General features: G+C 39.2%; 1 long non-coding RNA gene across 1 annotated transcript; it reads right to left on the bottom strand.

Moving 5' to 3' along the window:
• Positions 1-1,680: 1,680 nt before the first annotated feature.
• On the bottom strand, positions 1,681-4,619 carry LOC148100127 (uncharacterized). The gene is made up of 3 exons (XR_015719827.1): positions 4,009-4,619; positions 3,682-3,758; positions 1,681-2,699 (listed from the first exon to the last, which is right to left on the bottom strand). It is a non-coding gene; the product is annotated as an uncharacterized LOC148100127 (long non-coding RNA).
• Positions 4,620-11,328: the final 6,709 nt, after the last annotated feature.

An 11,328-nucleotide genomic window follows, 5' to 3' on the forward strand; every position in this document is an offset into this window, starting at 1 on the left:
AACAACGGTTGTAGTCACTTAGCAACAGAATAGTTAGAGTTTATAGTGTGATAAATAGGGTAAATCGTTATAACACATCCTTGGGACCTACTGTCCAGGTCACTAAATTTTACTCAGCAAGTGCCATAGATCATTAGAGGAGAGCTGCCGTTAATAAGTGTGGCTGACAAATATGTTTCATTAAGGTTGCCAATGAGAGCATAGAGTCAGAGGGACCTTCAAGGACCTGCAGTTCAAAAAAGCTCCCTTCCGGCAGCCAAACCCATCTGTTCTCTGATTGGATTGTTACATTTGTGATTCACATGACATTGACCAATCAAATGAAAGGAAGAAAAATAGGGTCAAAATTCGTACTTGTAACTTGCACAGATTCACGCGTTTGTTTTGGCTAAGTCCACACACAAATCTTTTTATATATACAAATCCTGCTTTACAAGTACAACCACATTTTGAGCCCATAGACTACCAAATTTCCCAGAGGAACCCACCCGAGGGATTAATAAAGTTTTATCTTATCTCTAGACGAAGGCAGTTAGAGGCTGAGCGAGTCTCCTCGCCGCCGGCTTAAACTAGTCTCAACTTCACCTATCAGGGTAATACCCGTAGGGATTAAGGGACTCTGACCCGACAAATGGAGAGCCGGTCCAGACCACCTGTACAGGGGTAACTGGGAACTAACAGCTGTTTTTCTGGCTGCACTCTATTCTGAGCTCACCACTGGTGATGGTACACACAACATCTTCCCTATCGTCTGTGTAACAGACAACCATTCCCTTCTTGATGCTGTCAAGTCCACAAAATCTGTAACTGAGAAGAGGCTGTGGCTCAACATCAGTAGCAACAAAGAACTTATGCACATAGGGACTGTTCAGCACATCATATGGACATCTACCAAAGAGCAGCTTGCTAACTGCCTGACAAAAGTGCACCGTAAAATATAACTTGTTGTTTCAACTTAAAAATATCAGGTAAAGGGCTGCCTTAAAATTTTAAGTTAAGTCAAGAAATATATATAAATAAATTGTTCTTGTAACACAACCAATTGTTATCTTAATGAAAAATCACATTGTCTAAACTTTCGTCTTAGTTTAGTTGACTGAGATTTGTTAGTCAGTTCAACTCCTTTAATTGTAATTTTTACTTGGGAAAACCCTTTCAGATAAATTAAAATAATCTATTGTTTAAACTCTTGTCCTAGTTCAATTGACTTGGGTTTTTTAGTTAATGCAAATACTTTAGTACTTCTTTTAACTTAGGAATCTATTTTAGCTTAACTAACATAATCTGTTAGCTAAGTTGATTTAAGTTTATTAATTAACTGAGCTCCTTAAGGTAGCTGAGTGAGCTCGTAAATCAGTTTCATTTTAATTATCAGAGTTGATTGACTGGATGTAAAGAAAAATGTGTATTGAACATCTTACGTTTTTTTTTTGTTTTTGTTTTGTTTGTTTGTTTAGCTTTCTAACATCCATTTCAGCAAAACTACCTGTTAGGCTTATCTTAGATCTCAGGTTTAAATATCTACATTCCTTTAAATTAATTTTCTGTTGTTTACAGAAAGAAATAAAAACCCACAGATTCCATTAAAGTGTATCTGATCATTTCAGGCAGAAAGTTTGTTTTAAGAACATGAAAAGACAATTACTCATGAGCACCCAACATTCAACATTTATTGTGCCATCTTAGTTATCTGAGAAACAGAAAAATCAGTGACGTAGCTCATCAGGCTCACAATCCATCAAAACTCAAAAGTTGCTCGCTGTGAAACAATAAATTTGAACTTGGTCTTGAGCCCAGTTTGGGTGAAGATTAAATTCTGACCAATACTCTAGGAGCAGTAGTGATTCTTGTGAAGCAACAACATAAAGTCTGCATTAATGTAATGTATCAACGGGACACTTGCTATTTTAGAAAAGTTATTCTTTACATTTGCAAAATTTTTAAACTTCATTGTGCTCAGTCACACCTGTTAGCATAAAACTTGAAATATTAAAATAGTACAAAGCCTTTGATAAGAGACAGTAAAGATCAGTTTATAACAACTAAGACATCAAACTCTTGTATTTGTCTTCGTTTACAATTGCAACAAATTCCACAGAACCAACATCTCTGAAAATGAGTACATGCTTCTGAAACATTTGATAAGATGAATATTTCAGAAACATTAGTTTGAGTCTGCTCAATTGCAAAACAAAGGAAAAACTACTGACTTGCATGAGATAAGCATCTGCAGAGTCCACCATTATATTGTTGTTCACATAAGTTTCTTAAACAATGAACAAATGAGCAATTGTCTAATCTGGAATGTAAAGTGTAGTCATTTAGTGACATACAAAAGTGAGAATGAGAACTTGCAAGAATAAAAAACAAACAAACAGTAAAATAAAAACTGTCCTTAACACTAAGGCAATTGTATGCTGTGAGCAAGAGTCTGTTTCTTAGACCCTGCACTAGTGAGATGCACTGCCTTCCACCAATGTTCATTAGGACGTTCTGAATGACTTCAAAGATATCCTTAAGTTCCTTTGGATAGTCTATGTTGAGGGCAAAAAGAAGACCCATCAGCATGGAAATGGCACTTGAGACATCCCTCAGATTAGACAGGATTACTGCTGCCTCAAGGACAACCAACACATCGATGATGTCTTCTTCTTTCACCATCACAATGCCAACTTTCATCCTCTTAGAAAACGTGGTACCTGTCGGTTATAAAAGGGTTCAAAGACAAAAAAATATATAAAATTACACAATTACAATTACACAATATCCCTCGTGCTTAAGAATTCATGTCTTTCCAAAGAAGAGCCATACTGATGCCTTGGATGATGCTGATTGGCTTTGGGTAACACTTATTAGTTGTTAAAGCTTTTTCAGAATGAGATATGCACCCCCATGTTACAAATCCATTTCTTGCTTTAAACAAAGACCATGTTCATAAATAACTGAGCATGTCTACAATGTAGCTTGCCATCACCAGTGTGTGTGAATTTAAATTTACTTGTGCTAAATATTGGCTGTGCTCTAAACCAAATCTGGCTGAGAATACATGAAATGTACAAACTGCAGCTACACTACAGGATCAGATTGTGGCTCCATAGACAATGCTCCTTTAATCAGTTTATTGATTAAAGTTTATCTCCCCCCCCCCCATATTAACAGCATGAAAAAAGAGCATATAGACATGGCTGAACAGGTTGCATAATTGGCACTGAATATCAACATCCACCTTTACCCAGCTGCCCAATGACTCTGGGTCAGTGACCTTTAATTGCTTACCCAGTCTCTTTTCCAGGGTCCAGGACATTTCACCAAAGTATTGCCCCCCACAGCTGTAGCAGCCACTGCAGGCCCTTAAATATCCTAATATCTCTGCCATTACAATATACAATGTGAGAAATCAAACGAAAAGCTGAAGTGAACAGTACAGCAGCGAAATGTCAAAGACCCTGGTGAAGACATGAATAAACACAAGACACTAATAATATCAATGCTAGCTTGCCAGTTAGTTTCTCTGAAACCCAGACCATCTCCAGTGTTAAAGATCTTGTAATAATACATTTGGTGAGGAAGAAGTACACATGTTATCATGTGGCATCTACTGTTTCATAGATGCCACATGTTTAATTTAAAATCCACTGTGGTGCTGTCATTATTAAATTTACTAAAAGAAACAATGCTAACCTTCGCAGTCTTGAGAGTGTGTGAGGGATCTTCCTTTAGAAAATGAGGCCCTCTGTCCTCTTCCTTTGTGTAGGGCTCTGGTCAAAGAAGTCAAAAAGAAAACAAAAACACTTTTTAAACAGTGTTTATGAAGCATGTAGACAGCTCCAAATTCACAGCTTTTTGATACATAATTCCATCAATATGTGATTATCATTGGAGATTTTGAATCAGGCTTATCAGGACATTCAAGTAGAATATGATATCCAACCTACCACCAATATACACAGATTCTGTAAAAGTTACCACACTAAATGTCCAGTTGTAAAATATGATGACAGACTTTACTTATCAGCTTTCTTTCAATGAGTTCATCAGTTGAACTGGATAACCTAAAACTTAAACAAAGGATTAGATTTCGCAGTTGAACACTTACATCATCATCGAAGCATTTTATGAGCCTAGTTAGCCCTCCTATGCCGCTCTTGATTTTGTACAGCTCCACGAACCTCTCCATAATGGTCAAGCACAGCAAAAAGGAACCCTTTCAGGTCAACAGATGTAAGGCGGGCAAATTCTGCTTCAACCTGAGCAATAGAAGAAGAGGGGTGGGGAGTACAGGCAAAATAAAAAAAATATTCTTTGAGACCCAAATTTAAGCAAACCGTCATCTGAGGACCATTAGAGAAAGCACAAACACACAAAAGCAAACAAACAAAAAGATGCACTTTACCTGCCGTTCAGCGAACAAGGAAGTTCAGAGAACAATAAGCTCTGTCTTGATATCTTTTAAAGTAGAATGATTGTGAAAATGACTTATGTGATGTAAAACTTTAGTAAACGTGCGATTAAAAGAACACTGAGTAAAAGGACAAGTAACAGTTTCCTTATTCCTCAGATGTTTACCTTGATGAGCAACATATTGCTTTAGTCCAACTGCCTCATTAAAGTTACACAACAGGCTTTTTACATTAAAGCCAGCAAGTCCATTACATACTCCCTGTTTATATCTGAAATAATGTGCACATTCTGTGTATATGTAGTGGACAGCAATTTACCCAAAAGAGTGCAAAGTTTGCTATTAAGCTATTAAGTTACAATATAATCTGTGGTGTTTCCAGTATGGCAAAATGCACAAATTGTAACTTACCATTTGACTCCACTGACAAAAATAAATCCCCAGCATCAAGTTTGGCTTCACAGACCTAAAATAAGTAAAATAAAAATATATGTTATAATTATTTTGTTTTCGCCATTTATTCATGTTTGCTAATTTTTTGACATATAAACAATGTTAGTTTTCTTACAATACAGGGAATGCAGTTAAATTAAAAGGTAAATTATGCAAAAAAAAAACCCAAAACAAAACAAACAAACATCTGCAGTATATCATGCTAAATCTCAGTGTCTCTTATGCCAATTATTTTATCACTACAGCTCTTTTAGTATGGAAACTCACACAATCTAGTCATACTGATCTCAAGAGTTCAAAAATAAGTCAAAATAGAGCTGTTGTTAAGCATAAAGCATTTCAGGGTAACAAATAACTGCACAATATAATTAAAGCAAAAAAAATAAACACACTGAAGGACTATCTGATAAAAACTAATATAATGCTGGTTTGTAGACCATATTTTGTCTCAATCCTCAGTGCACTCTTGCAGCTTAGCATGCAGCAGTTAATAACAACTTAAGTGATTACATAGGGGTAAACAAATGACAACAAGCATAGCAGTCCTGCCAAAAAGTTATTTTTGAACCCAGTCAGTTATTGGAAATATTGCCAAAATGAACTTCCACCAAAATACAACCTGTGAACTTGAAAGAAATTTACAAGTACAGAGACAATATGAAATAAGCTTTATTAATTAGCTGAGTTAGCTTGCTAATATCACAACAGTGGTTGAGTGTACAACCTTAAAGCTAGCGGCACAATACTTGTGATTTGGTCAGTGCCACATTAAACCCATAAAAAAGGCCATATGTCATTTTATTAGGTCAAGTTTGGTCATGACACACAAGCTGGACCTTGTCGGCTAAAGTTACATTAGCTAAAGCAAACATTTCGGCAAAAGAGAAAACCCACGTCATGCCATAAATTCAAAACATGTTCCAACTTTTGTAGCTCTCTTTCCTTATAGTTATAACCAATGTTACTCACCTTGAAAGCATATTCCAAAGAAGACAATTAGAAAACGTCCAAGTAAAGTGAGCATGTCGTTAACCGCCAATTCCCCATGCACCTCGATAGCAGTCACGTGGGACAGTTTTGAATCCTGCTGTGCTCAACTTACCCACATTGTCAAGTTCACATAAGTTGCTGATTTAGCTGGACATGAGTTTTCAAGTTAGCTTTTTTTGGTGTAATTGGGACGTTTTTAACAACTTCAGTCATCTATCGTCAAACTGATATAGAATAATATGTTGAAATAACAAACATCTAGAATTACATTTTACAGTGTGGGAACATCAGCACTTGGACTGCTAAGAGCCCTGAGAGAAGTGCAATGGCAACTGAAAGACTGAAAGGACTAATGACTAAAAAAACAAAAATAACACACATAAAAAAATGATTTTTTGAAACGCTAGTGTAGAGTCTTATATTATGTTAAGCTGTTATATTGTTCAAAAAGGAAAAAAATATTGTACTAATCTGTTTTCTTTTCCTGGGAGAACGAAATGGAGAGATTGTTAAGATGTAAGTGTCCTACTGCACAAGTGTCCTGTGGGGAGGCGTGGCTACCCGCAGGCGAGAAAGGGGACGTAGAAGTTTGGAGGGTCAGTTTTTTCTGTAGTTGTATGAAAGAAGGCGATCATTAAAGTTGGAGTTACTATGCCGGTTGTGTGATTATTGTGCTGCGGCATGGTCGTAGCCCCCAAAAAGGACAAAGAGAAAGTCCGCATCTGTGTGGACATGATCATTAAATGAGTCAGTGTGTCATGAAAGATATATCCTCCCCTCTGCAGACCAAACACTAGGAATGCTCACAGGTGCACAATATTTTTCCAAGCTCGATGCTAACATTTTGGCAAATACCGCCGTCCAAAGAATCTGCTCTCCTCACCACATTCATTACGCCATTTGGTAGATACCATTTCAATCATTTGCCGTTTGGCATTTCCAGTGCATCAGAGCATTTCCAAAACATGATGGTGATGGAAGTGACAGCCTCGCGGGAGTCGTGTGCCACATGGACGACATCCTGGTCTGGGGATCCACAAAAGAGGAGCACAAAATGAGACTCCACGCTGTCTGATGTGTCATCAGAAGGTGTGAGTCCTGACCCTGACAAAACCAACGCAGTGCAGAATATGAAAGAGCCAAGCACCATGAGCGAGCTTAGGAGCTTCCTTGGAATGGTGAACTAGCTTGGGAGACTCATCCCAAACCTTTCCGAAAAAGACAAGCCACTGAGAGACTTGCTTTCAACTAAAAACGTGTGGTACTGGCGGCCTGAGCAAATAAAGCATTTAACAGTTTAAAATGACAAGTGTAATCCGTTCCGGTACTGCAGCTTTACAACCCAAACAAGCCCCAAAGGATCTCAGCAGACGCCTCTTCTCACGGGTTGGGGGCGGTTTTGCTACAGAAAGACAATGACGTGTGGTCACCAGTCGCTTATGCCTCACGATCATTGACGCCCACAGAGCAGCGCTATGCTCAGCTGGAAAAAGAAGCGCTGGCACTCACTTGGGCCTGTGAAAGATTCAATGACTTCATTCTGGGGCTACACTTTGAGCTTGAGACTGACCACAAGCCACTCGTGAGTCTACTCGGAGGGCAAGCCTTGGATTTGCTTCTACTGCGGATACAGAGATTTCGCATGCGCAAGCCTCACCACAGCCGACACGCTCTCGCGTTTACCGCTGACAAACAGTGTGATGCCCAGAGACAATGATCTTATAGAGGACACTGATATTTACGTTGACACAGTGCTGGAGGGCCTTCCTACAAGCAGCAAGTATCTTGCAGATCTCCGTGAGCAGCTACAGTCTGACAGTGTCTGTTCCCAGGTCATGAAGTTCTGTGCTGAGGGCTGGCCGGACAGGAACCAGCTGCAGGGAGTAATAAAACACTACTGGTCAGAAAGAGCAGTTTTGAGTGTACACAAAATTCTTACCTGCAAACATGCAAAATGCAGTTTTGGACCAAATACACCAGGGTCACCAAAGTGTAGTTAAGTGTCGAGAACGTGCCTGACAAGCAGTGTGGTGGCCAGGCTTAAGTAATCAGATCAGTGAACTTGTCCTTAAGTGCAGGCTGTGCATACAGGGAAGAGTCAATGTGAGGGAACCTCTTATGCCCACATGTTTCTCTGAGAGGCCATGGCAGAAGTTGGGAGTGGATTGGTTCACACTAAAGGACAAAAACTATTTGTTGGTAGTGGATTATTTCTTGAGGTATGGTGAGATTGCTCATCTTAGCCCAACTTGTTCATCCTGATGTGATTGTGCATTTAAAGTCAATATTTGCACGTCATGGAATACCTGAAACACTGATTATGGATAATGGCCCACAATTTGCATGTCAAGCCATGGAAGACTTTGCAAAGGACTACTGTTTTAAGCATGAGAGTAACAAGTAGTCCCAGATACCCTCAGAGCAACGGCGAGGCGGAGAGAGGCGTCCAGACCATCAAGAATCTCCTCAAAAAGGCCAGCGATCCATACAAAGCATCGCTGGCTTACAGAAAACAGCACTGGCGAATGGCTACAGCCCACCTCAACTTCTCATGGGGCACAGACTTCGTACTACTTTGCCAATGCTTCCTGAAACTTTAGAGCCATGTCTGCCTGATTTTCAGCAGATTTGTCATTCTGAGAGAGAGAACAGGATGAGACAAACCAAGTGTTTTAACAAAAGACATAGAACAAAGGACCTGGATAAATTGTTACCGGGGCAACCAGTCTGGATCATGGATGCAAAAGCACAAGGCACAGTGACATCAGTCCACCCAACTCCACGATCGTACATCATCAGCAGACCTCAAGGGACAATCAGAAGGAACCGCAGTCATCTCGTGCTGATCCCACAAACAGAGGCTCAAACCAAAGCAAAGCAGATCCAGTCCACTCCTACAGAGACTGTTCCTGAGCAAAGCACACCCCATACACCAGGTGTAGTTTGAACCAGGTCTGGTAGGGAAGTGATTAAACCAAAAAGACTTGATCTGTAAAGCTAATTGTTGGAAATAAAAAACAGTTCATAGTTTGAAAAGCTAAGTTTTGTTTGTGAGCATTGCATGTTTAAAAAAAAGGAAAAAAAGGAGTTTAACATGGGTTAAGTTCTAGTTCTAGGAACAGTGAAAATGCTGCGCAGGACCCTCAAGCTCTCAGGACTATAGTACAGGACGTGTTCTTGAAGGACAAAAGACCACCCACAGGGCGAGTTGGGAATATTTATATATGACATTGAAAAAAAAGATTACTTATATCCTTGTAAGTATCACTTGTCAAGAATAATTTAGCGTTGTGAAAACTACTTGAACAAAGAAAAGTTGTAAAGTCCTGCTTATTCGAGACCTGTTGAAATATGATGCTGATAAATAGTTATTTAGCCCAAATGTTTTTCCATTTTAGATAATCACACGTCCCTGATGCTATCCATTCTTTAAGTAAATTTGAGCAAACCAGTTGTCCTTTTATCAGATACATGTATATTTGTGAACAATATACATTGTATATTTTTATTCATTTGATTTATCTATACTAATATATATATATATATATGTGTGTGTGTATATATATATATGAGAGACGTCTGTCTCGCCCTAGCAGCACCTGTCCCTGTCCTCCTCTTCAGTTCGCCTCAACATACACTCGTCATATTCTGTGATATGATTTACTTTGAGGTGTTTAACAAGGTTAGTGATGTTGCCACAACCATACATGCCAACCCTCCCAATTTTTCCGGGAGAATACCGAATTTCAGTGCCCCTCCCGAAAATCTCCCGGAGCCAACATTCTCCCGAATTTCTCCCGATTTTCCAGGACAACAAAATTGAAAAACCATATCCCAGAAATCATAGCGCGGCCCAGCCAATTCCAGTTTCCAACAATGGTGGCAGCGACATAGTTTTTTTTTTGTGTCCTGTCTGGCACTGTAGCAATCAGAATTATTGTCTGAAGGCCAAGAAAAATGCCCAACAGATTTTACTTTTTTTCTATACTGGTCCACTTGATTGTCCTAGTTTATTTGATCTTTATTAGTTATTTTTATTCTAAGTTATTGTAATCAGGCCAGACTGGACTCGGGGACGGGAAAGAAAAACAAGAAGAAACGTTCAGAAGAAAGTTAACAGAAGGAGAGGGAAAGAAAAAGGAGAAAAGAGATACAGAGAAAAGACAATGAAAATCTGTTTCATCACCTTTGTCTTTTTTTTCTCTTTTCCTGGATCACCTGTTGAGAAAAAAAGAAAACAAGCAGAAGAAGACTAGAGCAATAGAATAAACAACATCATGATGATCTATGGGAATATAACAGTAAATACTAAATGTTAAACATTATTGTGCAGCAATAGTAATAATAATAATAGTAATAATAATCGACAGCGCACAGTGTGCTTTAAGGTAGGAGCCAAAAAGGGTGTAGTTTGTGTGTGTGAGCACCCGTGTGTACACCTGTGAGCATGAACGCGCGTGTTTTTAAAAGGTTCCTACATGTAATGATCTGTTAGAGGGTGTGGGGGGGCCACAGCCCCGTCCACCAGGGCATGAAGCAGGTATGGAGGAGATCAAAACTCCAGACATCTGGAGGCCCTCAGAACACAAGAGACCAACAGAGGGGCAGCTGCGCCACTATCCCAGAAAGACCTGAGGAGAGTCCCATGAGGGGTCACTCGCTGCGACTTAGTTTTAATATTACTCTGATTTCTCTTTCTGGGTCGCAAAAAAACTTTAAACATATTTTCAGGTGAGAATGTAGCTGTGTAAACTTCAAATATCTGAGCCGACCGACACATTGTCTTCAAACCCCCGCGGTCTTTCGCTACTCGGGTTAAACATGAGATATAAGTCACTTTGATAACTTAAAAATGTTATTGTTTGGCTTTTTCAGTGTTTTATTTGTTCGTGAGAAAATCGGCTTGGCTGAGATTAAAGTTATTAGATTAAATTAAATGTAACTTTATTAATCCCTCGGGAGGGTTCCTCTGGGCTTTTCACACAGCTGAATAAACATCAAACAGAAAATGATTAAACAGAAGTGTGAGACGGTCGAGTGTTTACATCAGCGCCCGGTTATATTTTAGATAGCAAGGAGCAGACGGCAGAGTTTCACTCCACCACTCCACTCCACTAAATAAACCCTGTAAAATGTATTTACCCCCCAACAGCCCTTTTTAATGTCTCCCTAGTATGGCCACAACACCTCACTCTTGGAGCACTTTTTTGCCACATGTATCGCAAAGCAGGTCTCAGCTGTTCGTGGAGGTAAAATAAGTCCGCACATGACTTCAATTACGCTCATTCATTGTTGTGAGTGCGCAAGCCAAGGGGCTGCGAGACATTGTTATAGTTTCTTTCCACTGTGTTCCTGTTAATGATAAACTACAAATTTACTCTAAATTACTAAAATATCAATATTTTAATGTGAGAATCGACTCTAGAACATAAATGATTGGTATCAGAGGAATTGATATTTCAGGATCGATCCGCACATCAGTAGTA

Source organism: Neolamprologus brichardi, chromosome 12 (assembly GCF_056152115.1).
Source record: "Neolamprologus brichardi isolate AB-2024 chromosome 12, ASM5615211v1, whole genome shotgun sequence".
Lineage (NCBI taxonomy): Eukaryota > Metazoa > Chordata > Actinopteri > Cichliformes > Cichlidae > Neolamprologus > Neolamprologus brichardi.